We start from the raw sequence: 21,605 nt of genomic DNA on the forward strand, positions 1-21,605 counted from the left end.
TACCCATCGCTCCACAAGAAGCCACGGCCCTTGCAGAGCAAGGGGAACCACTACTTCTCAGAGCAAGTGACGTCACCGATTGAAACGCTATTTAGTGCGCACCACCACTAACTAGCTAGCCATTTCACATCCGTTACATAAACAACCCCAAAAACCCTAGACAGGACAAAAACAAAACAAACCACCCCTTGTCACACCCTGACCTAACCAAAAGAAAAAATAAAACAAAGATAACTAAGGACAGGGCGTGACATAGGCGCATGTGACAAATACGATTTGATTTGAAGAGTTATGTGCAGAACAGGTCTGCATCTTCAGTTACTGAGTTACAGTAGGCCTGTGTATAGCAGCTACTGGTCCACATTTTATTAACACAGCTAACTGTGTGAGCTCATCTGAAGCAAGGAAGTATAAACAGTGTTTATACTTTATGTATGTAGTCCCACATTTGAAGAAGTCACAAGTATTTGGACAAATTAACTTAGTGTATTAAAGTAGTCAAAAGTTTTGTATTTAGTCCCATATTCCTTGCACGCAATGACTAGTACATAATGCGTGTGACGCAATAAACTTGTTGGAGGCATTTGCAGTTGGTTTTGGATGTGTTGGATGTGGATGTATTTTTTTGCCCAATAGGAACTGAATGGTGAAAAAGGTCTTGCTGCATTTTTTATTTATTTATAAAGTTACATATAATTTTGACAATATCTCAATATTATTTTGGCAGTAGTTGGCTGTACCTGCACCAAAACTCTCCATCTGCTTTTGAAATATGGAGCCAATTTGTTTTCAATACTTTTATTTGGAAGACTCTCTCTTGTCCCTCTGCAGCAGACATATGGTGAGTAATATGTTTGGAACATCGAATCGCAATACATATAGAATCGTGAGAATCACAATACATATCGTATCGGCACCTAAATATCGTGATAATATCGTATCATGAGGTCCCTAGCAATTCCCAGCCCTACTAAGTAAGAATCAAGTAAAGATACCTTTAAAAGAAAATAACTCACCTAGTAAAATACTACTTGAGTAAGTCTAAAGGTATTTTGTTTTAAATGTACTTAGTATCAAAAGTAAAAGTATCAATCATTTAAAATGTCTTACATTAAGCAAACCAGACGACCAGATTTTCTTGTTTTTAATTTATTTACGGATAGCCAGGGGCACAATTCCACACCATAATTTACAAACAAAGCATTTGTGTTTATTGGGTCTGCCAGATCAGAGGCAGTAGGGATGACCAGGGATGTTCTCTCGAGAAGTGCATGAATTAGACAATTTTCCTGTCCTGCTAAGCAGTCAAAATGCATCGAGTACTTTTGGGTATCAGGGAAAATGTAAGGAGTAAAAAGTACATTATTTTCTTTTGGAATGTAGTGGAGTAAGAGTAAAATTTGTATAAAAAAATAGTACAGTGAAATACAGATACCCCAAAAAACAACTAAAGTAGTACTTTAAATGATTTTTACTTAAGCACTTTATACCACTGGTAAGAATAGAAGATGTTTCTGAACACTTCTACATTCATGGATAATCATGAATGGATTGTGATTAATGATGAGTGAGAAGGTTAAAGGGGCACAAAAATCAGATCGTAGGCCTACCCTCCAAAAAATACCAACCTCCCCTGGTATTGGTAATGGTGAGAGCTTAGAATGTCTTGTTGTAGCCTTACATTTCTCACACATCCTTATTTATGATTAGTTCATGTTTTTCTTAACCATGGCATTATCAGGATACATATACACAGTACCAGTCAAGTTTGGACACACCTACTCATTCAAGGGTTTTTATTAATTTGTTTACTATTTTCTACATAGTGAAGACATCAAATTGCACATGCTTTTCCTTCCCTCTGCGGTCCAACTCAGCCCAAACCATCTCAACTGGGTTGAGGTCGGGTGATTGTGGAGGCCATGTCATCTGATGCAGCACTCCATCACTCTCCTTCTTGGTCAAATAGCCCTTACACAGCCTGGAGGTGTGTTGGGTCATTGTCCTGTTGAAAAAAACAAATGAAAGTCCCACTAAGCAGAAACTAGATGGGATGTCGTATCGCTGCAGAATGCTGTGATAGCCATGCTGGTTAAGTGTGTCTTGAATTCTAAATAAATCAGAGGCAGTGTCACCAGCAAAGCACCCCCACATCATCACACCTCCTCCTCCATGCTTCAGGGTGGGAACCACACACGTGGAGATCATCCGTTCATCTACTTTAAGTCTCACAAAGACACGGTGGTTGGAACCAAAAATGTCAAATTTGGACTCATCAGACCAAAATACATATTTTTCCACCGGTCTTGGCCCAGGCAAGTCTCTTCTTCTTATTGGTGTCCTTTAGTAGACGTTTCTTTGCAGCAATTCAACCATGAAGGCCTGATTCACACTGTCTCCTCTGAACAGTTTATGTTGAGATGGTTCTGTTACTTGAATTCTGTGAAGCATTTATTTGAGTTGCAAAATCTGAGTCTGGTAACTCTAATGAACTTATCCTCTGCAGCAGAGGTAACTATGGGTCTTCCATTCCTGTGGCGGTCCTCAGGGAGAGCCAGTTTCATCATAGTGCTTGATAGTTATTGTGACTGCACTTGAGCAAACTTGAAAAGTTCTTGAAATGTTCCGCATTGACTGACCTTCATGTCTTAAAGTATTAAAACACAACCAAAACAACTGCAAATACACCCAACGAGGTTGTAGTCACAAGGGCACCAACTACTAAACGTTTGACTACTTTAATACTCTATAAGTTAATTTGTCCAAATACTTATGACTCACATGGGGGGACTGGATACATAAAGTGTATGAAAATACCTTCAAATAAAGGGGAAATGCTGTATTGTTGCCTAATATAGGGCCTAAAACATTTGATCTCAAATAAAAAATGCTGGAGTAATAGAGCCAAATTAAAATGTTTAGCTTCACTGTCCAAATTCATATGGAGGGTAGTGTAGCTACAGTCTTTATGTAGAGAAAATAATAGGCCTAGTGTTTTTCTTCACTCTGACATCATGGTTGTGTTTATTGGGCTGTTTCTCTATTCTGATGGTGTACTTCAACTGGTGAGGTTTCACCTCATCTCTTTCCAGATTAGGAGCCAACAACTTTAGATGAATGCAGCTGTTCCCCCGGCTAGATTAAACATTTTCATTCTGTATTACAAGCCAGCCCTCTCAATGACACCTACCAACCTACACATTACTCTGTTTTTCTTTGTCCCTAGCCTCAGATAGGAGGACAATTTGAGCAGTGGTAATTTGAGGGCTAAAGTTAAAGAGCAGGTAGGTATGTCAGGGTGCACTGGGCCGTGTGCACATTGCCAGCCTGTTTATTTGCTGCACACGCCTGTCTGACTGCTGCAGGCCTAATGACAGGCTGTGCTTTCAATAAAGTAACACATCAGCCCTCTGAATGTGACCTGGTATAGCAGAGACACACAGTGCTCATCACACTGGGTGTATAGTACTAACTGTGTGACTAGAGCAGAGCATCCCAATAAGGGTGCTGCAGAGATAGACATCGGTCGGTCTCGCTCTCTGCCTGTCTATATGCCTGTCTATATGCCTGCCAATATGCGTGCCTACCTGCCTGCCTGCCTGCCTGCCTGTCTGCCTGCCTGCCTGTCTGCCTGTCCGTCCGTCCGTCCCCAGGAGAGCAGGTCTTCGTTACTCCCTCCTCCAGTGAGCTCTGATATGCAGAGTTACAGTACCATTCAAATGTTTGGACACACCTAATTATTCAAGAGTTTCTTTATTTTTACTGCTGTCTACATTCTAGAATAATAGTGAAGACATCAAAACTGAAATAACACATATGGAATCATGTAGTAAACATAAAAGTGTTAAACAAATCCAAAATATATTTTATATTTTAGTTTATTCAAAGTAGCCACCCTTTGCCTTTGATAGCTTTGCAAACTCTTGGCATTCTCTCAACCAGCTTCACCTGGAATGCTTTTCCAACAGTCTTGAAGGAGTTCCCACATATGTGACCCGCTTTAGGAAACTAGGCATATGTCATGGGTCACTACTTCATGAGAGCAGTTTGAAAGTAAACTTTTTTAAATTTATCTAAATGAATTTTTTGGGCAGAAATGCCTTCTCAAACATGTGAACTTTCATGTGCCTTAATAACAAACTTGTATGCCATCTGTAAATCTGAATACAATTGTTAAATTACAAGCCTAGTTGGTTTAGCCACAGAAAAAGTGGGGCAACCTTCCCGCTAGCCGTGATTGGCTGAGATAATGAGTGGGCTGGACATGCCGAGAGATGAGTTTGGATTGGTCTGCCATATAGCTGCTTCTGTCTATTTGAGCTGGTCAGTATGTCTAGGTAATCCTTTCTAACAAGGCTTTTGTTTGTATGTATCGCGTAGTAAAACTGCATTAGCCTAATATCAAGTTAAAATGTACTGTTAGCTAGCTAACATTAGCTGGCTGGCTAGCTAGCTAACGTTATGTGCATGCTCTCTACTTTCTGGAGGACTGAGTTTTGAAATCAGTGGAATTCGAGTATGATAGCTATTATATCTTATTATATACAGATTATATCTTCAAACTAATGGCAACCATGGCATCCGACAGGAGACGCGTCCATCTAATTAAGATAGTCTAGCTAGCTAAAAACCATGTAGACCTGTAAAAAATAAATGTAATGAAAAAAATATGAAATAAAATACTGAAATACAATTGCATTGTATTGCAATGGTTGAGCTGGTGACATTAAAAAAAGTATAAATAGTGATGGTGTGTGTGTTTGTGTAAGAGAGTCGGTGCAAAAAGTATCTTGAGAAGCACATGTGAGGAGAGTCTGTGAAAATAGTCTCCAAGGTGCATATGATTGACTATGTAGAGCTAACACAATGCTCCATTGACCAGTCTGTTCATGGCAAAATCAGATGTTCTGGGTAGAGCTATGGTAGAAGTGGACGATTGGACTGGTTTTCCTTCTACCGGCACTTTTTATCCTCATAAGAGCACTCGACCAATCAGTCGGCAGACTACCTCAGGGGAGCGCCAGCATGGAGATGCCACAAAAAAAATACTTTGGGGTCTTCTGGGTCCGTCTCCACATCAGACATTGAGGGGGCGTCTGACATGTCTTCAGTTGCCGCCTCAAATCAGCAGTTTACTACCAGATAAAGTATATTTTATTTATTTGTAATCAAACTATTTAGTTGTAGAAATGTGATACCATCAATGCTAGCTGTAAAATGACTCCCAATTTAGAACACAGCAACCTTAGTAATGTAGCTAGCTAGCTACAACAAGTAGATATATTGCGAGCTAGCAGGATCAGATAGCTTTATCACTAGCTAGCATGTCATTTTGGGAGAAGGAGCATTTTAGCTATCAGTTTATTCCAAGTAAAAATCTATAGGACAAGTAGTGTAAATCTAATACAGTCATCAAGGCAGGACCCATACTTATTCATACTGACAAATAAGAAATGCCACATTATCCCTGTCAATAGTTGGAGTACAATCTTAGAAAAAAAGGTGCTATCTAGAACCAAAAGGGGTTATTCATCTGTCCCCATAGGATAACACTTTGAATAAACTTCCGTTCCAGGAAGAACCCATTTGTTTTCCATGTAGACCCCTTTCCACAGGGGGTTCTACATGAAACCCAAAATAGTTCTACCTGGAACCAAAAAGGGTTCTCCTATGGGGACAGCTGCAGAACCCTTTTGGAACCTTTTTTTCTAAGTGTAGGATTTGTAGAGCACCTGCCTCAGACTGCAAGGATGTTAATTTTCACAAAGTACATTCCTTTTTGTCACACAGGATCTATTCAGCTCTCCTGTGTCCTGCGCCCAGAGATCAACCAAGTTCTATTCACCAACCATGGGCTGATTCACTCACCTGTGAGGAGAACCGTCTTACTGCAGTTTGAACTCGCCCTACCGTCACTATTTAGACATTGGGACCACATATGCATTTGCTTGTTGTCCTTTCTTTGTGGGATTTGTCTTGCACTGTGTAGTGCATTTTAGAGTTAAAGAACACCAACTTCAGATACACGTGCTTGTTTGATCATCTCAAATACTAAATTCAATATAGAATAAGTTTAAAAGGTGACAAAAATATGATTTTGCTATTGTAACATGCAGTGGTGAGAATTATATTGTCCCCTTCAAGAGCCCAAGCTTTTGCCATAGATGGTAGAGTTCCCGTCTCTGGACCACACAACCATCAGTCAGCTACATTTGTGACCATGATGGGATCACTTCGATATGCCTATGCGGCCTGGGCACACAAATGTGCAATCTCCATCAGAGGCGGTGTGCCCTAACTCTACCCTTAACCACACTGCTAACCTTATGTCTAACCTTAACCTTAAATTAAGACCCAAAAGCTAATTAAGTTTTCATTAATTTTTCGATATATCCAATTTTGGCTTTGTGGCTGTGCAATCTAGTGGAAACTCGCCTGGTGTGCAGTTTGGCAACAGACACAAAAATACATTTTTTTATATATACTTTTTTTGTGAGTGACTCATTCATTTTGTTGTTCTTTAGACCTGCTGGCCACGAAGGCTACAGCAGGATTAATATTTGCTGCTCTAACAACTGTAAAATAGATCATCCTGCAGGCAGCAATAACTGCATAGAGAAGAAAAATATTGGTAGTTGATCGCATGGTGCAAGAATAAATGCAAATAATTTATTATTGAATGATGGACACAGCTTTGTAGAACCAAAACGTACACACAGTCTAAGGTAAAAAATAAAATGAAAAAATTGAGAAGAAGCGGTTTGGGGTGCATGAAAGATATTGTGCTTATCACCCACACGGCAGTCAAGCAATGCATTCCGCCAAGAGTCGTTCACAATCTAGTCCGTTTGTTGCCACAACTAGACCTTGTTTCAAATGTATCTCGAAATAATTTTATTTATACACATGGCAATCAACAAATGTACATTATTTAAAGCCTACTTTTACAAGCGTCAATCACAAATGACAGCTCCATAAGCCTCTTATGGTGAACCACGTGAACGAGAGGCTTGTACAATCTTTTGAGTTTTTAGTTCAACATTTGCCAGTAGGAGGTCTTCCGTGCTTTGGGCATTACTGACTCAAATGAACGAAATTAGTCGAAAGATTAGTTATTTTTACTGAACAAGTGGAAAAGATTAGAGTCAGTAAAAAGAGCCGAACTTCCCATCACTGCTGGTCTGGTGGTTTTTCTTCCTTTGTCTGCCTTTCTGGCAGATGGACGGTTACTTGGGATGTTGCTGCCACTGCTGGTTGGAGTGCTGCACTCTTAAACCAAACTAAAGATTGTGACGAAAAACTAAGCAACTGACTTCAAATAAAACATACTGTAATAACCCACCTGGCTACATAAATCCTCACCAGCCTGCAAATTCATGAAACAATGCTTCCTGTCCCATCAGACCTTTCAAGTAGCGAATCATTTTTTAAATGTCATTTAAGTTTGGATTTGACATTGCATTTTTAATTGAACCAATGTTTTTTAGAAAGCAATCGGCCTATGCTGTTTAGCTAAATCACATGCAAAAATCAAATGGCACATCTTTATCATTCAGTGACATGAGTCGATCAGTATCCAGATTTCGAAAGACTGACAGAGCCTAGTAACATAATTTAACATATTTGATTAAACCTGTTAATAATAAGTTACATCTTTACTATTTTACTATTTAATTCAACAACATCTTTAGGGTTTAGTAAATTATTTTTCCCAAATACAATGCTTTTAGTTTTAGAAATATTTATGACTAACTTATTCCTTGCCACCTATTCTGAAACTAACTGCAGCTCTTTGTTAAGTGTTGCAGTGATTTCACACTGTAGTAGCTGACGTGTATAGTGTTGAGTCATCCGCATACATAGACACACTGGCTTTACTCAAGGCCAGTGGCATGTCATTAGTAAAGATTGAAAGAAGTAAGAGGCCTAGACAGCTGCCCTGAGGAATTCCTGATTCTGCCTTGATTATGTGGGAGAGGCTTCCATTAAAGAACACCCTCTGTGTTCTGTTAGATAGGTAACTCTTTATCCACAATATAGCAGGGGGCATAAAACCATAACAAATACGTTTTCCATTGGCAGACGATGATCGATAATGTCAAAAGCCAAATTGAAGTCTAACAAAACAGCATCCACAATCTTTTTATCATCAGTTTCTCTCAGCCAATCATCAGTCATTTGTGTAAAGATCTCCGCCACGGCACAACCCAAGGGGGGGCGCCAACCCAGACAGGAATATCACATCAGTGACTCAACCCACTCAAGTGACGCACCCCTCCTAGGGACGGTATGAAAGAGCCCCAGTAAGCCAGTGACTCAGCCCCTGTAATAGGGCTAGAGGCAGAGAATCCCAGTGGAAAGAGGGGAACCGGCCAGGCAGAGACAGCAAGGGCGGTTTGTTGCTCCAGAGCCTTTGCGTTCACCTTCCCACTCCTGGGCCAGACTACACTCAATCATATGACCCACTGAAGAGATGAGTCTTCAGTAAAGACTTAAAGGTTGAGACCGAGTTTGCGTCTCTTACATGGGTAGGTAGACCATTCCATAAAATTGGAGCTGTATAGGAGAAAGCCCTGCCTCCAGCTGTTTGCTTAGAAATTCTAGGGACAATTAGGAGGCCTGCGTCTTGTGACCGTAGTGTACGTGTAGGTATGTACGGCAGGACCAAAACAGAGAGATAGGTAGGAGCAAGCCCATATAATGTTTTGTAGGTTAGCAGTAAAACCTTAAAATCAGTACTTGCCTTGACAAGAAGCCAGTGTAGGGAGGCTAGCACTGGAGTAATATGATCAAATCTTTGGGTTCTAGTCAGGATTCTAGCAGCCGTATTTAGCACTAACTGAAGTTTATTTAGTGCTTTATCCGGGTAGCCGGAAAGTAGAGCATTGCAGTAGTCTAACCTAGAAGTGACAAAAGCATGGATACATTTTTCTGCATCATTTCTGGACAGAAAGTTTCTGATTTTTGCAATGTGAACAAGCATCTCTGTTTTGTCCGAGTTTAAAAGTAGAAAGTTTGCAGCCATCCACTTCCTTATGTCTGAAACACATGCTTCTAGCGAGGGCAATTTTGGGGCTTCACCATGTTTCATTAAAATGTACAGCTGTGTGTCATCCGCATAGCAGTGAAAGTTAACATTATGTTTTCGAATGACATCCCCAAGAGGTCAAATATATAGTGAAAACAATAGTGGTCCTAAAACGGAACCTTGAGGAACACCGAAATTTACAGAGGACAAACCATTCAGAGACAAACTGATATCTTTCCGACAGATAAGATCTAAACCAGGCCAGAACTTGTCCGTGTAGACCAATTTGGGTTTCCAATCTCTCCTAAAGAATGTGGTGATCGATGGTATCAAAAGCAGCACTAAGGTCTAGGAGCACGAGGACAGATGCACAGCCTCGGTCTGATGCCATTAAAAGGTAATTTACCACCTCCACAAGTGCAGTCTCAGTGCTATGATGGGGTCTAAAACCAGACTGAAGCATTTCGTATACATTGTTTGTCTTCAGGAAGGCAGTGAGTTGCTGCGCAACAGCCTTTTCTAAAATTTTTGTAAGGAATGCAAGATTCGATATAGGCCGATAGTTTTTTTATATTTTCTGGGTCAAGGTTTGGCTTTTTCAAGAGAGGCTTGTTGATGTTGATGATGTCATTCCTGTGCTGTTTATAACTACCTTGGTAGGTTGACTGATAACCTTAACCAGGTTGCAGGCACTAGTTACAGTTTGAAACTTTTTCTTGAGTGGACAGCTTGTTGAAAGCCAGTCAATATTTAAATCACCCAGAAAGTATACTTCTCTTTTGATATCACATACATTATCAAGCATTTCACACATGTTATCCAGATACTGACTGTTAGCACTTGGTGGTGTATAGCAGCTTCCCACAATAATGGGATTTAGGTGAGGCAGATGAACCATTACTTCAACAATATTTAACATGAGATTGTCTCTAAACTTGACAGGAATGTGATTCTGAATATAAACGGGAACACCTCCACCATTGGCATTTCTGTCTTTTCTGTAGATGTTATCTAAGTAAGTTTAAGATAGTCAGAATATGGATGTCATCTGTTACTAGCAAATTATTGATTTAATGTACCTTGTTTCTTGAGCTACGTATGTTAATGTGGGCTAATTTTTAGCACTTTTCTGGGATGCTTGATTGTTTTCATTGCTTTACTAGGAAGCTTAGCAGAAGTACACGTCCTCATGTTATCAATGTTAGTGCAGGGTGAGCTGCGCACCGTGGACATCCTACTAGGGCACACCGCCTCAGTGCTAACAGTATAACTCTGGTTCATAGGCACATGATTACTGCATTCAATAGCTGTAGGATCACCAGAGGCATTCAGGGCAGTTAGTGGAACATAAATTAGGTTACTACCATTGTGTCTTCCAATGCCTCTGGGATAATGTACATTTGCTGAAGCATAATGACAACTCACAGACAAAATTGTAAGAATTAACTGAGCTGGGCTTGGGTCAATGATAAGTCATTGTCTCAACGCAGCCTTTTAATGCTGTGAAAGGATCCAGGAACCCAAATGATTTGGGTGGATCCCATCCTCCTTATGAGAAAAGCTTTGTTTCCAGAAGGTATCAAAATTGTCAAAAAAATGTTACACCCACAGAGCTGCAAAAGTCTCGTAGCCAGTTATGGAGGGCTAAAAGTCTGCTAAAACGTTAAATGCCACGATTTAGGGAGGGCACAGGGCCAGATATTATGGGGTGTTTGTTGGTGTTGGAGACCCACATCAGTTGTTTAAAATCCATCTTCAGCTGTTCTGAGCTGCCCTTCATAATGTAATTGAATCCCACATGAACTGTGTTAGACTCTATTTCCTGATGAAGGTTTAAAATGTTTGGGAGCAGCTTATTGATGTCCTGTACCCGTGCTCCTGGATAGCACAACATTTTTACACCAAAGCGCAATAGAGTTCATGACAAGATCATATGAATAGACCCCAATAATGTTATAGTATATTATTCTTATTGAGATTTGCCACTGACAGACAGACTTGCCTACCACAAATTCAACCAGATGCAGAACTAGCACTAGGCATACGCAGCTGTTCTCTTGTGATGTGCTTGTTGGTCCAACACATCATAGCTCATTTAAATTAATTCCAGAAACATCCAAATCAATATCACTTTCAAGCATGTTGATGTTTGGGGCAAGGTGTTTGAATCTGTATTAGGCACAGTTTATTGCATTTCAGTAATCAATGAGGCATTTATGTTTTATGTTCTTTGATTCGTCAAATGTTTTGCCTTGTGTTTGTTTTTCATCTTTAATTTGGGTTTTTAAGTTTATTGCTGTTTTAAATGCAATTTAAGTTTGATTTGATATTGGATCTTTAATTGATGACATGGCAAGAGTCATATGAATATAGACTCCAATAGCTTCTTAGTCTATCATTGTTACTAAGGCTTAAGACTTTTGTTTTATTCATTAACTAATCCCAAAGACTGGTGATAGACCTACTAAATATATGTTTGAAGTAGGTTGACTGCTGAGCTGAACTGGAGGATGAGAATAATGACCACGGTGTTAAAAGCTATAATAATTTGTGAAGAAGAATGTCCTTCCAGAGCTGATGACTGGGACTGGTGAAATTCACAGTAATTCCAAACTTCTGACTGTTGAGATTGGTTTATGTTGTGGCTTTTACTTGCGAGTGCAGTCTACTAACGAGTGCTAACGAGTGCAGTCTACAAATTTTATGCAGTCTACAAATTATTTGTAATTATGTTCTGCTCAAGAAAAAATGGACCTGTGGCTGAATCTAGTCCAGGTAGCAGATGATGCACCTTATCTGATTTTTTTATTTTTTTATTTCACCTTTATTTAACCAGGTAGGCTAGTTGAGAAGTTCTCATTTACAACTGCGACCTGGCCAAGATAAAGCATAGCAGTGTGAACAGACAACACAGAGTTACACATGGAGGAAACAATAAACATGTATGTAGTTGGTGTTGTATATTAACTAATATATATATGGGTTCTAACTTTAAAACATCTTTGTTAGTTTGCAATTGTACAATTTATGCTCCCCTCATTTAAAAACCACAAAGACTGCCGGAAAGCCCCGAAAGCATGGTCATTTCTATGACTCACGCGGTGGGAACATATTGCCTGTAGTGTACTGGACATAGTAAACTGGTGCGCACCAAGTGGCACTTCCCTTTTTAGCATGGAATACGGTTGTGAGGATTTTTCTACAATATTCACAACATATTGACATGATTACAGTCTTTATAAAATAAAATATAATTTCATCAATTACACATGGAAAAACATATTTGAGTGAACATTAGCAACCGATTAAACAGAAAGTGAATTCTCTCCTCCCGCTCTCACCGGTTTTAGCTTGAGGCTAATTCAGAAATGGAGGAAGTGGATAGCTAGCTATTGGAAGCTACCATTAAACTTCCTGTGAACGAAAGAAAAAAAAATCCAATGAAAGCATGACTTGGGGGCTTCTCCAAAATGTCACCCGATCCATGATCGGATCCAAGTGTCGCATTTCAGTTTAGCCCGCAGTCTTCATGCCGCGTAGAAAACTCCCCCAGAGCCGCAGAACGACCAAATCACAGCAACACATAGCCTCCACAAACACCTTCAAAACTACTCTTTCCCATAGGCTTGAACTAACTACAACAGCATCGGTGGAAGACATGAGCTAAATACGGTAGCTCTATAGCTAGCTAACGTTAGCAGAGGTAGCACGCTCTTTCACTTACCTAGTTCACTTCCAGGCCAGTGATAATGCTGGTGCTGTTGGCTGTTGGCTGTTTGAGATGATTTAGAAGCCACGTTAATGGTAGGGACAGCATCCACTTTGAGAAGCAATTTCTTTCTGAAGCCCTCCTTCTATTGATAGCCGTGGAAGTTCTCAGTGATTAAATGTGCCCGTAGATAGACGAGTAGACTCCCAATTCGCCCGCTTCATTTTCATACATTTATGCCACCTCCTTGAAAAAAATGTTTTTCAATTAAAGCACTAGGGACATCCATGGTAAGCTGGGACCCATTGAGAACTTAGTGATGGGTAACTATCAGATACATATATGGGGAGAAAAACACAGAGAAAGTGTGAGAGATATGCATGCAGGTGTTTATAGAGTTGGATCTTTAGGTTATACTGTACACAACATGGATTGACTAGATCTCAGCGGTGGGATGAAGGCATTGCCAAAGGAATGTCCCACCTCTTTCCATTATACCTCATTCAGAGCAGCTGTCTCACAGTCCTACAGTTTCTCACTGTGCTCTAAGGATATGGAGGTCAAACGGCCCCCCACCCCAGAGCGGCACACTCCTCCCTGAGAGGGCAGGGTGCCGGGTGCCAGGGGACTTTCTGACACGGTGCCAGGGGTGGGGCCTCTATTTCCTGGCTGGATGCTGTGATTATGCCAGGGATTAGGACCAGTGTTCCAAGGCCTGGTAAAACGTCAACTGATGTCTCTTACTGACAGGAGCACATGGTCAGACTACATCAAAGGAAGTGTTAAATTGCTGGAGCATTTCTCATGTAATACACTGGTGTTTTGTTCACTTTTGTGTGGCTTGTAAAATATTTAATTGCCTGTATAGTTTACTGTAGTTTCAGACAAATTGGATACCCCAATGCCACATTGAACATATAGGCCAGCCTACTGTACCTAAATTAGGCACTCAGATGTGATAGGATTTCATTTGAGTGACAACAGGTTGAAATTGAGATGACGACATCTGATAGTGCCCTGTCTTTGGATTATTATAGCTAAATCATTGCTTAATAGTTTTTAGAAACCCAACCTCTGTCTGCTCAAGACATAGCGCTGCTTGTCAAGACCCAGATAATTTAGCTGTTACACATGGATGCATATTAGGCTATCTGAGGCTGAAGGACAACTACCAATGATGTTGTATATTCGCTACAGCATCTCACTGGGCGGCTGTTTCTCTGAGAGTTCTGATGTAGAGACACAGTACCGGTAATGATATTTTGTTTTCGTTATAATTTTTTGTATTATTAGAGTACCCACTTAGCCATAGGGTTTCATGTTTTATCACCAGAGTTTCATGTTGTGATTCTTGTTGATGCTTTCATTGTCTGCCACCAGTCTTTTGACAAAGAATAAGGTTGTGTTCGTATTCATGTCCTTGTACTAATCTGTTTGCATTGTCACTCTTTCCTTTTGAACTGTTGCACCTGTTTTGTGCTGTTTAACTTCTAGGATTAGAGACGTGAACAGAGTGTTAACACTGGAGAAACAAAGAATGGAAAAACCCACAGAAAACAGTCTGTGGAAGTGATGAATTGTGTGTAGCATTAGCAAAGGCATCTGAAAGGCCTTGCTTGGCCCTGGTTAATAATTGCAATGCTGGTATACTAGACTTGTTAATATGAGCAGAGCTGCAAAGTTTCAGTTAGTGGAAAGAATGTGCATTAGTATGATGTGGTAAGGTACTTACACTATGCTTATTATGTCTATGCTCATAGACTATGATTTATACAATGTATATAATGGTAGAGAGGTGATGTGGAGGACACCATATTAGAAGGAAGATCCCTCTCCTCTGGGATATTTAGGGGACATTTACACTTTTAGTGTAACTGTCTTTTTTATCCTGACCCTACTCATAGTGGACTGAGTCTGCATGCATTGAGTTAACTATTTCACCATTACTGGCGTGGCATTATCTTCCATGATTAATGCCTGTGTGAAGCCAGATATCACTACACTAATGTCAATGTCGCTTCCACATCCTCTTTCTCATATCAAGGAGGATGTCACACTGAGTTGGGTTGTCATGATGGTTGATTGTTCAGGCCTCTGTTCAGCAGCTGCAGAAGTGGCCGAGCACTCACCTCTGACCTTTTAATAAGGGAAGTGCTCTCCTGGGCCAGGGCCCAGGATTCTATTGCTATGTGTGATCAATCCGCACCATGCATCACGTTGAGTCTGACCACTCTGATCACTTCTTAACTCCATGTGTGAAATCTGAGTAATTCTCTGACATCTACCACCCTCAGAGGAACTCAACATGTTGTTACAAAACCACAGTGTGAGTGATTCTCATGAAAGTCCAGGTTATATAGCTAAATAGTTGTATTGGTAGGAGAACAAAAAACACAATGACTAGGTATATGTCTAGATTGTCATTTTTTTATTTTAGCCTTCTGTATAATGGCATTTATATTGATATACTAAGAATATGCTATTTGCTCTTTGTTTGATTATCATTCTACAATGTTACTTCACTCACATTATGTTAATATTTCTACTTGAATATTTGTTTGAGTTGAATGGTTGAAGTGAACTACCACAGTTGAAGTCGGAAGTTTACATACACCATAGCCAAATACATTTAAACTCAGTTTTTCACAATTCCTGACATTTAATCCAAGTAAAAATTCCCTGTTTTAGGTCAATTAGGATTACCACTTTACTTTAAGAATGTGAAATGTCAGAATAATAGTAGAATTAAGTATTTATTTCAGCTTTTAATTCTCAATTAGTATTTGGTAGCATTGTCTTTAAATTGTTTAACTTGGGTCAAATGTTTTGGGTAGCCTTCCACAAGCTTCCCGTAATAAGTTGGGTGAATTTTGGCCCATTCCTCCTGACAAAGCTGGTTTAACTGAGTCAGGTTTGTAGGGCTCCTTGCTCGCACACACTTTTTCAGTTCTGCCCACAAATGTTCTACAGGATTGAGGTCAGGGCTTTATGATGGCCACTCCAATACCTTGACTTTGTTGTCCTTAAGCCATTTTGGCACAACTTTGGAAGTATGCTTGGGGTCATTGTCCATTTGGAAGACCCATTTGCAACCAAGCTTTAACTTTCTGACTAATGTCTTGAGATGTTGCTTCAATATATCCACATAGTTTTTCTTCTCATGATGCCATCTATTTTGTGAAGTGCACCAGTCCCTCCGGCAGCAAAGCACCCCCAAAACATGATGCTGCCACCCCCGTGCTTCACGTTTGGGATGGTGTTCTTCGGCTTGCAAGCCTCCCCTTTTTCCTCCAAACATAATGATGGTCATTATGGCTAAACATTACTATTTTTGTTTCATCAGACCCCATGTGCATTTGCAAACCGTAGTCTGGCTTTTTTATGGCCTTTTGGAGCAGTGGCTCCTTCCTTGCTGAGCGGCCTTTCAGGTTATGTCGATATAGGACTCGTTTTACTGTGAATATAGATACTTTTGTACCTGTTTCCTCCAACATCTTCCCAAGGTCCCTTGCTGTTGTTCTGGGACTGATTTCCACTTTTCTCACCAAAGTATGTTCATCTCTAGGAGACAGAACGCGTATCCTTCCTGAGCGGTATGACGACTGCGTGGTCCCATGGTGTTTGTACTTGCGTACTACAGTTTGTACAAATGAACGTTGTACCTTCCGGCATTTGGAAATTACTCCCAAGGATGAACCAGACTTGTGGAGGTCTACAATTTATTTTCTGAGGTCTTGGCTCATTTCTTTTGATTTTCCCAAGATGTCAAGCAAAGAGGCACTGAGTTTGAAGGTAGGCCTTGTCACGACTTCTGCCGAAGTCGAAGCCTCTCCTTGTTCGGGCAGTACTCGGTGGTCGACGTCACCGGTCTTCTCGCCATCATTGATCCATTTTTCATTGGTTTTGTCTTGTCTTCCTACACACCTGGTTTCAATCCCATTCATTACCTGTTGTGAATTTAACCCTCTGTTTCCCCTCATGTCTTTGTCAGAGATAGTTTGTATTTCAGTATTGTATATATTTTTGTATGGGGTCGGGTCCTAGTACCTATTTTTGTTATTTGTTACATTTTAGTGTTTGGAGTATGTTTCGTTCATTGTTATTAAATAACTCCATTCTTGTCACGTTCTGACCTTTATTTCCTGTGTTTTGTATTTAGTTAGTATGGTCAGGGCGTGAGTTGGGTTGGCAGTTTATGTTTGTTTTTCTATGATTTGGGTATTTCTATGTTTCGGCCTAGTTTGGTTCTCAATCAGAGGCAGGTGTCATTAGTTGTCTCTGATTGAGAATCATACTTAGGTAGCCTGGGTTTCACTGTGTGTTTGTGGGTGATTGTTCCTGTCTCTGTCTTTGTACCAGATAGGACTGTTTTGAGTTTTCACATTTCTTGTTTTTTTGTAGTCAGTTGTTCATGTGTACCTTAACGTATTAAAAAGAACCATGGACACTTACCACGCCGCGTATTGGTCCTCTGATCCGTTTCGCCTCTCCTCTTCGGAAGAAGAGGAGGAAATTCATTACAATTCTCCTGCGCCTGACTTCCCTGCCACCTATACACATGACTCTGACATACATCCACAGGTGCACCTCCTCATTGTCAATTAGCCTATCAGAAGCTTCTAAAGCCATGACATAATTTTCTGGAATTTTCCAAGTTGTTTAAAGGCAGAGTCAACTTAGTGTATGTAAACCTCTGACCCACTGGAATTGTGATACAGTGAATTATAATTGAAATAATCTGACTGTAAACAATTGTTGGTCGTATCATGTACAAAGTAGATATCCTAACCGACTTGCCAAAACTATAAATTTGTGGAGTGGTTGAAAACGAGTTTTAATGACTCCAACCTAAGTGTATGTAAACTTCTGACTTCTGACTGTATGTCCCATGCAAGTGATTCTCTTCCTTTGTTTGCATCTCTTGTCAAGGTCATCTTCCACTTGAATGCTATCTTTGTTTCCCCTCCACTTCATACAATGAAATACTGGAATCGATGAGCAACTTTGTAACCACACAATTCTTTGGGAAAAGAGTGTTTTATTGCAGTGGAAGATAGAACACTGTGTGTTGATCAATAATATTTCACGGCTGCTGTCCCCTGCGGTTCTAGGGGCTCAACCAATTTGTGGTAGTAGGGGTCAGCTTAATCTGGAGTGGTGTTTACACTCTGGCCTTCCGCAGGCCATGTCCTCTACTCAATAGTGTCACACAGACACACACAGTGGACATCATACAGTCAGTCTGCTCCCTCCAAGATCTCTTACGTTCTGCATTCCAGTCAACCTACAGTGTCTAGCACGTTTGGAATGTCATTCTTCGGTTAGAAAAAGAGACAGAAGCATACAAAGACTAAGTTGATTGATTTGTTCCCTTGCCTGTTATGCTTATTAAGTTCTACACAGCACACACAATGAATGGTCCTTTATTTTATAATGCTGTTCAAACATATCACTGCAGAGATGTGTTACATTTTTGGGAAGTGAAAGTTACATCTGAATTTTACAATGCTGGAACTGTAATCAGTCTTTGTTGGGAACGCTGGAAGGAAAAACACCTGGACATAATTATACGGATATTCTCAGACGAGCACAGTAAGATTCATAGATATACTCATGTTGATTTTGTAGACAGTTAGTGTCAAAGATATGACATATATTCCCTACAGTTTGAAATGAAACCAACTCATACAACTGTGTAATTGCATTATGGGCTGTTTCTGTCCATTGTTGTGATCATTAGAAGCATTCAGCGTCCATGCTGGAGCTGGTCAACAGGGCTACAATTAAGTGTACCCCTTGTCTGTCATTGGTGCCAAATAACGGTGGCTTCCATGTCATCAACACTGCATTTGAAGCAGTTTATCTCAACCTTACCATAAAGACATGTGGCAACTAGGGTATGCAAAATGTGTCCTTCAAACACTAACACAAGTCATCATCGCCACAGAAGGATCTCTTGAGTTCACTCAGTTTGAATGGCCTGTATTTGTTGATGTTGAGCAGTAGCATGAGTTTTGGCAGTGCTTCAATGCTGGGTAAACAGGAGATTCCAAAATTACCCAAACAGGATATCCACACTTGCATTGGTAGTGATTGACTTTCAGTTGTAAGTAGAAACAATGATGTTCCAATAGCTGAAGAGAATAACCCTGTCAAAAGAGTAAATCTGAGCAATATAGCTCTTCTGTTCAGTTATTATCTTTCAACAGCAATTTGCCAGATGGGCATAAATTGGTTTAAATTGCTTCAGTAGTTACTGTATGAACTAGTCCGAAGGGACACTGCACAGTGGTACAGGCAGTGTGGCTGCAAGTCAAACAGTGTTTCCTACTATCTTCCTGGATGAACAGGGCTTAACTTGGAATGCTAGCTGTGTAAACACAGTGCACAATAACATGATAACACAGTCTCCATTTGGAGGCACAAGATTTCTGTCAATTTGGAGATCAGTGAAGCAGGGACAGTAAGAGGGAGAGAGGGGGTGATCTTTCTCGCTTTAGGTCCACATTTTTGTTCATGGTCTTTTTCATTCTTAAACATCAATCGATTCTGTCCATTTCAGTTCTCTCCATGGATCGATATGAGACTGAGGAAAGAAAGAAATCCAAAGGTGTCAATGGGTCCTGCAATCTTGAGGTAATAGCAGGGGGTCTAAGGAGCTGTGCTCTCTGCCAATAACTGCTGGCTTAAGCTGGGGAAGAAATGGCTGCTATTTTCTGCTGTATGACTCAATGTGCTGTGTCAGGACCTCTTGAACACACTCTCACCACTGACTGGTTCATCTAACAGGCTGGACATGTGAGGATATCAGGCCAATAGCCTATATTAGCAGTAGTATGTGTGTCTGTGTGTCTGTGTGTGTGATATGAAGTCCATTACCTCCTGGACTGTCATTGATGTCAGTATTGTGTGTGACATGTGGTGGGGGATGAACAACTGACCACAGAGCCTCTTTGGCCACACCCACACTGTGTCTGTCTCTGTGTCCGTGTTCTCTCTCTCCATCTCTCTGAGACACACATGCTGCAGGAGAGGAGGACTGTTCACATAGCAGTTTTTATGCTGCTTCTATTATAACGGCCCTATAAAATCAGTTATATATTGCCTGATCCCATTTCCGTTTTCCCTTGTTTCTTTCTGATTTTCGCTCTCAAAATCACACTTTTTTAAATATAAAACTGGATGTTGTAAGTACTCAACAATGCTTAAACCACATCAGGAGGGGGGGTTGGGGTGTAGTTACCATTTGAATTCCAGTGCTCAACTCGCAAGAGTTTGTTGTTTGGAGTTTTTTTTTGTAGCACACGTGGATTGACGCAAATAATCATATATGTTATCATTCTGCCAGGTATGCATGGGCTACTTTGTAGCTAACATTGAATTAAGAAGGTTTTTGGGAAAGCCTTTCCATCTACCAGAAGACTTAGCTTCGTCACTAACGGCTACACCGAGTGGTAGACACCTGCTTTACACATTAGCAACAGTCATCAAAATTGTTTTAAAACCAATTCTATTAAATGCAACAGTTGGACCATGGCTGAAGATACTCCAAACGTTATAATCCATCAGATATTGACTGAATTCTAGCACATAAAATGTTTACTGGCACAGACAAATAATGAATGGAGTTTAGGGAATTTGGTGGGATTTCAGGTGTTTAATTATTATTATTTTTTTCTTAGAATGCACTCATGCATTTTCTTATTGTAGCAGGTATCTTTTTAATATTTTGTGTTAAATTATAATGATATGTGCCTCATTTGCATAAACACACTCAGTGTATTTGCATATATGATTGAAAGAACATCAAGGTTTAGAACAGGGCTGCAACCACCAAAGACTGCCTCTGTCTACCCTACCTGCACATACTTGCTCTGTTTAGACTGGCTCATTAATTACTGTTGTTGTCACGCTCTCTTGCATAATTCAACAAGTCTGTCAATAGCAGGACACCCTTACATTAAAAATCAACACGTTTGGTTCTAGATTACACCTATCTCTAAACATATAGCTTTTTGTACTTTTTATCTCCCAAATTTCGGGATATCCAATTGGTAGTTACAGTCTTGTCCCATCGCTGCAACACTCATAAGGACTCGGGAGAGGCGAAGGTCGAGAGCGATGCGTCCTCCGACGACCCTGCCAAGACTCACTGCTTTCCTCTGACACACTGGAAGCCAGCCGCACCAATGTGTCAGAGGAAACACTGTACAACTGGCGACCGAAGTCAGCTTGCAGGCGCCCGGCCCACCACAAGGAGTCGCTAGAGCACGATGTGACAAGGACATCCTGGCTGATCAAACCCTCCCCTAACCCGAACGATGCTGGGCCAATTGTGCGCCTCCTCATGGGTCTCCCGGGTTGCGGCCGGCTGCGACACAGCCCGGGATCTAACCCGGATGCCTGTAGCACTATGATGCATTGCCTTAGACTGCTGCGCCACTAGGGAGGCCCTTATCTAAACATACTTTACATTGTTTGCGAGATCAGACATAATATCACTATAATCTGTGTGTTCATTTTCAGAAGTAGCTTTCATTTCAGCGCATCTACTTTGTAAACATTTCAACTGTATTAAATTATTACTTGTAGTGTAGTGTTGAGACGGTGCTTTAAATCCCAGATGAAGCATTCTTATAGATACAACGGTAAGACGATGTATTCCATTGAGCCCATTTCAGACATTACCAGGGTGTGTTTGACAGGTCATTATATACATTTCTGCAGTGGGAAAATTTACGGGGAAAAATGACAGGCAGATTTTACACCCCTCAAACACAGGAAATAGATGGCTGAAAAATACAGATCCTCAGGTGGGCGGGGCATGCACGTTGCTATGCACATACACAGACAGGGAATTCTCCTGAA

This window comes from Oncorhynchus keta, chromosome 17, assembly GCF_023373465.1.
Source record: "Oncorhynchus keta strain PuntledgeMale-10-30-2019 chromosome 17, Oket_V2, whole genome shotgun sequence".
Lineage (NCBI taxonomy): Eukaryota > Metazoa > Chordata > Actinopteri > Salmoniformes > Salmonidae > Oncorhynchus > Oncorhynchus keta.